General features: G+C 46.4%; 1 pseudogene across 1 annotated transcript; it reads left to right on the forward strand.

Moving 5' to 3' along the window:
* Positions 1-5,821: 5,821 nt before the first annotated feature.
* LOC308489290 (lysozyme-like protein 6) lies at positions 5,822-9,715 on the forward strand (annotated as a pseudogene). Its single transcript has 5 exons — positions 5,822-5,826; positions 6,338-6,477; positions 7,388-7,545; positions 8,464-8,542; positions 9,647-9,715. The product of its transcript is annotated as a lysozyme-like protein 6 (transcript).
* The last annotated feature ends 295 nt before the right edge of the window (positions 9,716-10,010 follow it).

The raw sequence follows: 10,010 nt of genomic DNA on the forward strand, positions 1-10,010 counted from the left end.
TTGTTGCCATTCTTGCTGAAGGACGAGTGTTGGCTTTCCCAAAGCTGCGCCTGCTCAAGTTCCTCCACAGCTGCTGGTCTCTGATGCTGTGGCAGCTGAGCTGGCTGGCAGCCACCTCTCATTGACTGTGGCTTGGAATCTCTGTTGCCCCTGGAATATTCCCACGCTCCCGAGAAAGACCCTGGCTTCTCATCAACACAGCCTTATCCGTTGTCCCCAAATGGGTCCCATCTGCATAAAGAAGGGCTTGCAGTCTTCCCGTGGCTGCTCACCTTTAATAAAAATGACAATAGTAGCTGCCACATATCGACCCTACCTGTGCCTGGCCTTACAGCCTCTATCTCTCAGCCTTACCTCTGCAGGGTGTGTTGACAGTATTCCCGTTTCACAGATGAAGATCAGAGAGATGAAGGAACTCAGTCAGGGTCACACGGCTAGTAAGTGGCAGGCCTGTCTGGTTCCCAAGTTACTCCTCTGCACCACATGGCCTCTCAGCTGTCTCCCTTTCCTCTTCTACTTCAGAGGCAGAGGTTCCCCAGCTGATTCTGACATGCAGCCAAGTTTGATAATCATTGTTTTAAAAGCAGGGATTCTCCACTGACTATGGAAACTCCCGGAAAGATTTTTAAATCACCGTTGGAGGAATGGAAAAGTATGGGTTTGGGTGGAGGGGGAGTGGGTAGGAACTAGAAGGGGACACTCGGGGCCTTCTGGGCTTCTGGTAATGTCCTAGTTCTTGATCTGGGTATAGGCCACTTGCGTGTGGTCATTTTCTCTGAAAATCATTCAGCTGTACATTTACGATTTCTGTACTTGTCTACCTGCATATTATTCTATAATAAAAAAAAATTTAAATACTTTTTTTTGAAGTAAATTAAAAAGGCGGTTGTCAGCCACTTCACGGCCTCCAGGGCCAAGGCAGCCTGGCCCAGGACACGTCTCCACGATGCTTTTCACAGCATCCAGCATTGTTGGCCTTGAGTCTGTACCCGTCCTGCACAACAAGCACACCTGCTATCTTGTCCAGATGCTTCTCCCGGGCTGATGCCATGTTTAGCTAAAATGCCCATGCGGCTGCAGGAGCAGGGACTCCCCACAGCCAGGCCCTGTGGGAGCCTCCGCAGCTCCTCCCTCCCCACAGTTGCACCCATATGACCCCATCCTGCCCAAGCTCCAGGACTTAGGGCAACAGGGATGGAAACAGCTACAACCCAGCACCTGGTCTAAGCCGTGAGTCCCCTGCTGACCTCTGCCTGGTTACTACATGCACTGTTTACCCTCGTGCCTCAGGCACTGGGAGGGCTGAATATTATCAGCAATCGTTTTTATTGAGAGGCCTCCATTGTAGCATCCGTGGGTGCTCCACCATCACCCCCACTCCCATTTAAACCTTCTAGTCCTTATAAAAATGATTGTTTCAGGGCTTCATTCTCTACTCTGGTTGCCTAAGCCTATGATGTTGCAATGTCTGATGATGGATCCTTGCCTTGCTCTAAAATTGTGGGGTTTAAGGCAAGGTGAAAGGTCAATACAGAGTACCCCCAATCTGGGAGGTCTTCCAAAGGCATCTTGAGAATCACAATTCTTTGGTGCCATGTCCAGCTTCTTTACATCAGCCCTGCAGATGACAGACTGGAGATGACTGCTGCCCCGCTGCACACAGGATACCCTTTCAAAAGAGCACAGGGAATTCTCTGGGTGTTGAAGGACCAACAACGTGAAATCGGGAGCTAAAGCGAGCACAACCCAAATCCCAGCTCTACTATACTGCGCAAAAGGGACATACTGACTCCCACCTCCCCGTGAGCACAGAGGAAGGAATTCTATGTTGTGTCCTGCAACCCCACGACCTATGCGTGGGCCGCTGCTCCCCTCCAGTGGTCACTAGATAAATTGCACAGAGAGTTGACCGGAAGATGGGGATTTGGCAGAAGCTTTCCAGGAAGTCTGAATACTTGATGCTGGAGTTCTCAGCCTTGACGGATCCATACTCCCTTTTCATAAACAGATATCAACCTTATGATTTCATAAACTTGATATGTTAATGTCATGTTCATGGTTTAGAAACATGTTTTCTGGATTTTAATTTGCCTTTGACCCTTATATAGGTGGGAAAGTGTGTGTGTGTGTGTGTGTGTGTGTGTGTGTATTTTATACTTACAAGAAATTGGAGTTTTAATAATTGTTGCCAGAGTTTGAGGCCTGTATAATTTCTCCTCTGGGGGAACTTGAAATATTAGTTTTAGTCGGTGTTTATAATTTGTAAAGAATTGGAGAAGGTATACATGCCAAGTGGTAAAGTACAAGCCTGATAATAAAGCCAACATTTCAGCCTCATTAACATATGGTATGTAAGTGGTGACTGTCCTTCTATCTATTCTTCCTGGGACGGAGCATACCCGCCAGATCTGCACACTCACCTTTTTCGTGCTGGTGTCCTGTCCAGTGTAAGTCTCTCATCTTCCTTGTCCATCTCCATCTTTTGTCTCACTGTTTTGCACACATCTGTTGGGGACCTTCTGAAATGGGCACCTACAGCCTGGATGGACTCGTGCAATGTGCTCTTCACCTTCAGTGCACATTTCATTTCTCTCACTATAGATTTCATTTCATTTCTGCAAATGAATGAAATGAAATGAAATCTCATTTCAATGAAATGAAATCTCATTTCAATGCAGATTTCATTTGTTTGTTTTCCACAGGCCATTATTTGGGGGTTTCTCATGTTCCTTGCAAAGTCAAAGCAAGCATTTCTTCAAATTTTCCTGTTTTCTATAGCAATTTAGTTCCAGAAGCATACTTTTCCAATACTGACTTTAGAACTGGCCCTGTACTTTAGAGTCCTCCCCATACAAGGTAATTAAGGACCACAGAGGCCTCTGTCAGTCAGGACCTGGCCTCAGCACTGGCACAGCAGGACCCAACCAGAAACATTCACTCTCTGGACTAACAGTGTTCAGGTCTCAGGGAGATGCTTCTTCACAGCTTATCCCATATCCCTGGGGGAAAAATACAACTGCTTCTAAAGGTTTAAAGAAAGCTTAATGGGGCCCCCTGCTACGCCCTATGAGGGAGCACAGAGAGGCTCTAAGTAGCAAAGTACTTAGGTAAGAGAAGCAAATGAATGACCATGTCAGAGCTTTCCTCTCAGATAGCCTGAATGCAATAGATTTCAACACAATGAAATACCACTTTCTAGTAGTGCTGAGTATACAATTTCTTCTTGTTTTTGTGTTCCTGTTAATGGTTCTGGCAGTACACATGAATTGCTACAGTATTTGCCTCACTTGTCAATGAAAGCTGGGACTATTTTTGGAATATTACATACGATCCATTACACATTACTCTAATGTTTGTCGATAAGTCTAGACTTTAGCAGTAGCTTGGTACTGATTCTTTACATTGGCAACTAGATGGACATTGAATACTATAATTCTGAATTTTAACATTTTTTTAAAATGAATTCCTAAGTTTTCAATTAAATTTTCAGTTAAATTTATAATTTAAAAAAATATTTAACTTTATAATTAAAAGTTACTTAAAATTGAATTAAGCTTTCAGAGTGAAATAAAATGTTTGGATTTATGTGAATAATTTTGAAATAAAACTTTGATATGTATTATTTCTAATTTGTATTTGCCATTTAAATTATTAAATATTCTTTGATGTTTAAAAACTAATTTCTGGGAAAATGTACTGGAAAATATTTAATTGAAAAATTTTACATAAATTTATATTTTTTGGAAATATAAAGTTTTGCACTTTGATTATAATTGCTTTTAATTCTTAAATATAGTTTAAATTTTTGATAATAACATGATTCATGACTGCTGAAAAATAATAAGAATAAATTTCATGGAATGCTTACATCATTTATTACTTATGTATATAATTTTGTCATATACAAATCATAGTTTCATGCACACTTTAAAATGTCCTTTAACAGGAATTTTTGGCAGTTTATGAGAATACAACATATTTCATTTAACAGCTTGTTAGTTTGATTTATAACTTATAAATATTTAGACAAATGATCTTTGGCCTCTATTTGCCTTTATGCCCCAGGCTGTGACTTTCAAAATTTATTTATGGCCCCCAGCTTGGGTTTTCCAGTTCCTTGAGTGGGTAGGAATCCACCCAAGGTCGTGTCTGTCACACTTGGGGAGGTGAGGATAGTGGGTCCTTCCAGAACCCCTTTGAGGCTCACATCATCCCCTCCAAGTTTAAGCTACAGGGAGAGCCTCTCCTGGCCAAATTTCCAGCATGTGGTCCTGGGCTACAGAAGCCTCTCCCCTCTGCACGCAAACGCCGGGCTCTAATTCTGTACAAGTGAGTTTATTTGGGTCATCTGAGCCACCTGTAGCTTTTGGGCAACAAATGGCTGCTCATAAAGTGGTACTCCGGAATGCCCTCCTCCCAGGGCTCTACCTCCCCACAAGCTTTCTCTGGCTTCACATCCCCAAATGCAATGTGCTGCTGCCCTACTGGGAGAAGTCCACAGGCAGAGGGTAGGGGCAGCACAGCCCCATTACAAATTGCTCCCTAACTTCTTTCTGTCACACCCTGCCATCCTGTTTCAGAAGGTAGAGTGGACATTGGTAACAAATCTTTCTCTTGTCTCCTTTTGCTACAGTTGGTGGAGATGTCCCCCAGCCATCATTGGTGACTAATGATACTAAGATGAGTGGCCTTCACGGGGAGGTGACAGGATGTCAGGTCATCAGGTTAAGCCCACGCCGACTCTACTAGGCAGGTCTCTTTTGGTTGCAAGTGACAGAAACCCAACTTCAACTTGCTCAGACAAGAAGGGACATTTATTGAACTGCAGGATTGCAGTAGGACAAGAGTGTGTTTGGATCTCAGAAAAGGCGGGCTCTGGGACTGGAAGCCTGTGTGGATCCACTTCCTCTGAAGAGAGGAGGCTTCTCTTCTCAGATGGGCTGTGTCCACAGGATTCCAAACTCTTGGCCTCTGGCTGCCTCACACCAGCAGGCCTCCTGGGAGAAGCTGAGCTGCTGCATGTAGTTTCAATTCAAAATATACTGTCGCCTGGAGGGCCGAGCCCGTGACTGGAGCCTCCACTAAAACCCCACGGGGGATGGAGCTCACCCAAAGGTGGTACTATTTCCAGAAGGGGAAAGAGGTAGCTGAAAGAACAACCAGAGCTCTCTACCCTTTCCCACCCAGTGGTCTTTATCACAGTTGTCACCTATCCTTCCAGGCCCATCTGCCATTTCTGCCTGAAGCTGCATCAGGCCTCAAGACAGGGCCGATTTGCGTGGTGGAGACCAGAGCATTTCCAGGACAGTGATCATGTGACAGAGCTGGGGTTCCAGAAGGTGGGGGAATGCGGTGGCCCTGCACTCCCGCCTTCTTTTGAATTGGAGAACCGTGACCTGGGTGAGACTAGAGTATATGTAGTTCATGAGGAAAAGGAGGCTCCCACCCAAACATCTTTTTGTTCTACAGATTCTCACAGAAATTCCTGGGCCAGCTACCACCTGTGGGCGGAGAGGGATAGGAGAAAGATAAGCTTTGCAAGGGGAGGTAGTGATGCACTGTATTCCCCCAAGGGGACCCCAAAGGGCACAGCATGGGCAGAGATGGAGCTCCCTGCTTCCCAAGGCTCAGTGACACCTGTCTGAAGAAAACTACTGAGGCAGGGCCGGGTAGGGTTGCATGAGACATGCTTATACTAAAAGGGGTTTTTTGTTTATCTGAAATGCTAATGTAACTGGGCATCCTATAATTTTATTTGCTGAATCTGGTTACTCTAGGCTGGGAGAGAGACACAGAAGTATGGTCATAAGCTCAGGCTAGTATGGAGTGAGTCTTAGGAGACATAAGATAATGTGAGGAAACAAGGCCATCTTGTCCAAGCAGAACCGGCTTCCTGCCTATCCATGAAGCTGGTGGATGAGAAACTGAGGCATTTGCCCTGAGGAATAATACCTTTTTTAAGGAGAAAGACACACACACACACACACACACACACACACACACACACACACACACCCCTGGTAATCACACTCTTTGATTTCATGTTTCATGTCATTGACTGTTTTGAAGAATACAGGCCCGTTATTTTATGGAAGTTCCTTCTGTCTGGCTTTGTCTGACGTTCCCTCAGGATTAGACACAGTTTATGCATGCCTGGCCAGAATACTACATAATAAATGAAAAGAAAGAGACTGGAAACAGCGAGGTGGGGAGCAGTGAGTGACCGATCACATTCGGCCGCTTTCTCCAGATTCCTCAGAGACTCAGAGAAGATGAGCAGGAAGTCTGTAACACCCAGAGAACCGACGGCCTTGGGCTGCACCTTGTCCCCTCCAAGGGTGAGAAGGGCGCTACTCATCTCCTTGGTCACCTGCCTCGTTACCATTCATCAGGCCAGGCTCATCGACCGCTGTGACCTGGCCAAGCTGCAGCACCAGGAGGACATGGACGGCTTTGAGGGGTACTCCCTGAGTGACTGTGAGTGCCATTTCCTCACCACCCTCATCTCCTCCTCTCCTGGTCATGCCCTACGTGACCATCTTTCTTTCTCTCTTTTGTCTTTCAAACAAATTCAAAACCCAGCCCTCTCCAAGAAACCTTTCCCATCATCCTACATTCATTTAACAGTTAATAAGTGAGCAATTATTATGTACCAGGAACCGTTTCAGTGTTGGGGATATAAACAAAGCTACTTCACTTATAGTTTCACATTCTCTAGCACAGATAAGCAACACACAAAAACAAAAATACAGGAATATTTTTATTACCTGGTAGTGATAACTGCTAAGCAGAGAATAAAGCAGGAGGGAGGGGTGGCGACGCTGTTCTACAAGGGGAAGTCAAGGAAAGCCTCTCTGAGGAGGCGACATTGAGCAGCGCTGAATGAAGTAAAGGACCTGATCATCCAAATGTCTAGGAGAAGAGCATTCCAGGCAGAGGGAACAGCCAGTGCAAAGGCTTCGTCCTACTCCGTGGGAGGGATCTCTCCCTTTGGAGCAGGACTTGTGCACCCGTTTTACAACGCTTTCTCCTTTGATCTTGCTTCCTGGGTTTTTTTAGGTACACATCTTTATTCTTATACCGTAGGCCCCTTGAGGGCAGTTTCTATGTTTGACCCAGCTAAATATCCCTCACTGGGCTTTGCACAGTTCCTGGTATACAGTAGGTGATTATTAACTGCCAGAAGCATGGCTGGACAGATGGACAGATGAATGGTTAGACTGATGAGTAGCTGGATGGACCGCTGGATGGGAGAAGGAGCTATGGGGTGTTTCTAGCCCACTGGCCCATGTAGCCTCTTAGGCCTTGGTCCTTCCTTTGGATTCTTCATCTCCCTTTCTCCTCCATCTCCCTCGGCTTCTACACATCCTCCTCTCCCTGCTCTAAGGGCTGTGCTTGGCATTTGTGGAAAGCAACTTCAACATATCGAAGGTCAATGAAAACACAGACGGTAGCTTTGACTACGGCATATTCCAGATCAACAGCACTACTGGTGCACCGATTACCAGAGTCACTCGGAAAACATTTGCCACCTGGAGTGTCAAGGTCTGGCCAGGGCCCGGGGGCGTGGGGGGGGGGAGTGAGAGAGGAGCAGGCTCCACTCTCAGAGCCTCTCTTCCCACTCACAGCCTGGGAACACCCCCACAGGGATGGCTCAAGAGACTTAGGGACTTACTTCACGGAGCAGGGGCTTTGACTAGTGGCCCTAGTGCGGGTCCCGTTAGGAGATTCTGCAGTGTCCTGGAACAGGATGCAGAACCGCTCTGCACAGACAGCAGCCGTAGAGCAGTGGCAGCAGGCAACAATTATTGAGAGCATATTCTATACTAAGCAGGTGACAGGCATAGCTCATTCATCCAACTTTCCATGTAGGAGAAACTCTTAGGATCCCCACTTTACACATGAGCACACTGAAACTCGTAGAACCAGTCTGGCTGAATGCCAGACTCGTGGTCCTGGAGGCTCAGCTCTAACCACGAAGTGGTACTGTCTTTGGCTAACGGTCTGACCAAGGCCCAGTGCAAACTCTCCACCTTAAGCTCCCCACCAGGAGGCTTCACAGGTCCAGGAATCCTCCTCGTGCTTGCACACTCTGATTAATGTCCCTGGCTCTTCATCTCATTAGGCAGGACTTGCCCTCATCTCTGTGCTGCCTATTTTGCCATTTCCTTTCCCTAGAAACTCCCGAGCATTGGGTGAAGCACCACCTAATCTGGCTAGGAACTACGGTAGTGAACAGGACCAAATCTCAGTCCTCTTGCCCCTCCTAACCCCACCCTTGGGCATCCCTGACCTCCAGCAGCCATGCAGGGGATGTCTACATGGGCCTGTGGGCACGAGGCTTTGCCTAATGTGGAAGTACTCAGCCCTTGGGTGGCACCTGCCTGGGCAGGAGAGCCAGTGTCACCCAATCTTTGGGACTGTCCTCTGTGCTCTTACAGGTATTGTGTTTCTCCTTTTCAGAACTGATGAGCCCCAATCTTCTCTCAACCATCCACTGTGCAAGAATGATTGCGTCTGGAACAGGGAGCATGAAAAACTGGTGAGGAAGACACTGTAGGACTAAGGTAGTGGGCAGAACACCAAGAAGGAGTGATGACAGAGAAAGGGACAGCACGCAAGGACGAGACCCTTTCTGTAGTCTAGGAAAGTGTGGGAGACTGACAAAACTTGGAACTGTGACTTAGAAGACTTTTCTCTGATATTGTATTAAACAAAACTCTTTTGGTTGCACTAATAAAACAACTTGAGTAGCTGAGGGAGAGGTATTCTGAGAGGACAGCATCTGGCTGAGCCCACAAAAGGTGCAGCTGGGCCTCGAAAAGAGAATGGAAGCCGGGCGGGAACTCGACAGCAAGCTTCCCCAGGCAGGATTCGGTTTATTTTGGTGTATTTGCTTCACTGGTCCCTCTGCAGACCAGCTTTCTCTGATCCGCTGTCCTCAAGACAGACTGTGGCTGCCCCCCCTTATGCTCTAACATCCTAAGCACTAAGTGCCTGGGACAGAGATCTGATTGGTTCAGCTCTGATCCTCGTGTTCCCTCTTGGTTCCATCACCTATAGTCATGGGAGCAATTAAAAGAATACAATCATGGCTTCCACTGGATTCCTCTCTTTGTAACTGGCAGCAACATTTTTTATAAAAAGTATGTTGCTCATCATCTGGGCAGACACCCCCAAAGCTGTCAGCTTTACCTCTGTGGACGTTGGGATGGTTACTTAACTTTTTGAGCTTCAAAGCGGACATGTAAATAATATAAACAGCTGCCTCTGCACGAGACTGTGAGGATGGAAGGAGTTAAGTGCCTTGCGCACTCTAAAAACACCATGTAAAAGAAAGGGCCTGGTGGAAGAGTCCATAATTGTACCTGGGAGATAGATATATATATGGTAAGTGTCAGCCTTTCAGAGGGAGATAAGGATTTGAAAAAGTGGAAACACACTGGATGGGGGAAGAGCGCAAACCCCACAGATAAGGGAAACTTAAAGGAAGAATCAGAGGGGCCACAGGAAGACAGACGAGAGAATTAGGAATGAAGTGAGTGCTGGGCTTGCTCTGCTTGGAAGACTCACTAAGAGCTGGGTCCCGTGTGTGCAAAAGCAGCTGCTAAGTGGGAAGCAAGAACCAGTCTTCTTTCTCCCACAGGGTAGCATGGAGGATGCACTGTTCAGGCCGCCACTGTCCTACTGGATGACAGGATGGCACCTGGGATGAGGCAGGGTGCAGGCCTGCTGTGAGTCATTTCAAAACTCCTCTCCTCCTGCGGAATTTTTTATTTCCTTTTCTTTGCCTCCACTTCGTGTTAATTTCTTCCCTTTTCATTGGCAAATAAAACTGACCAGAGCCTCAGGAATTAATGGTTTTCTGGGGATTCCTCCTTGTTCCCATCCAGATCTAGGCTCCTGGTTCCTGACTGTCATTTGCAAACCAAGAGGACCAGTGAAGATGATTCTATATTTTTGGAATTATTACATTCATTGTCCAAAAATTCACTATATGCTAATTTACT

The sequence above is a fragment of the Rhinolophus hipposideros genome (genome assembly GCF_964194185.1).
Source record: "Rhinolophus hipposideros genome assembly, chromosome: 20".
Taxonomy (NCBI): Eukaryota; Metazoa; Chordata; class Mammalia; order Chiroptera; family Rhinolophidae; genus Rhinolophus; species Rhinolophus hipposideros.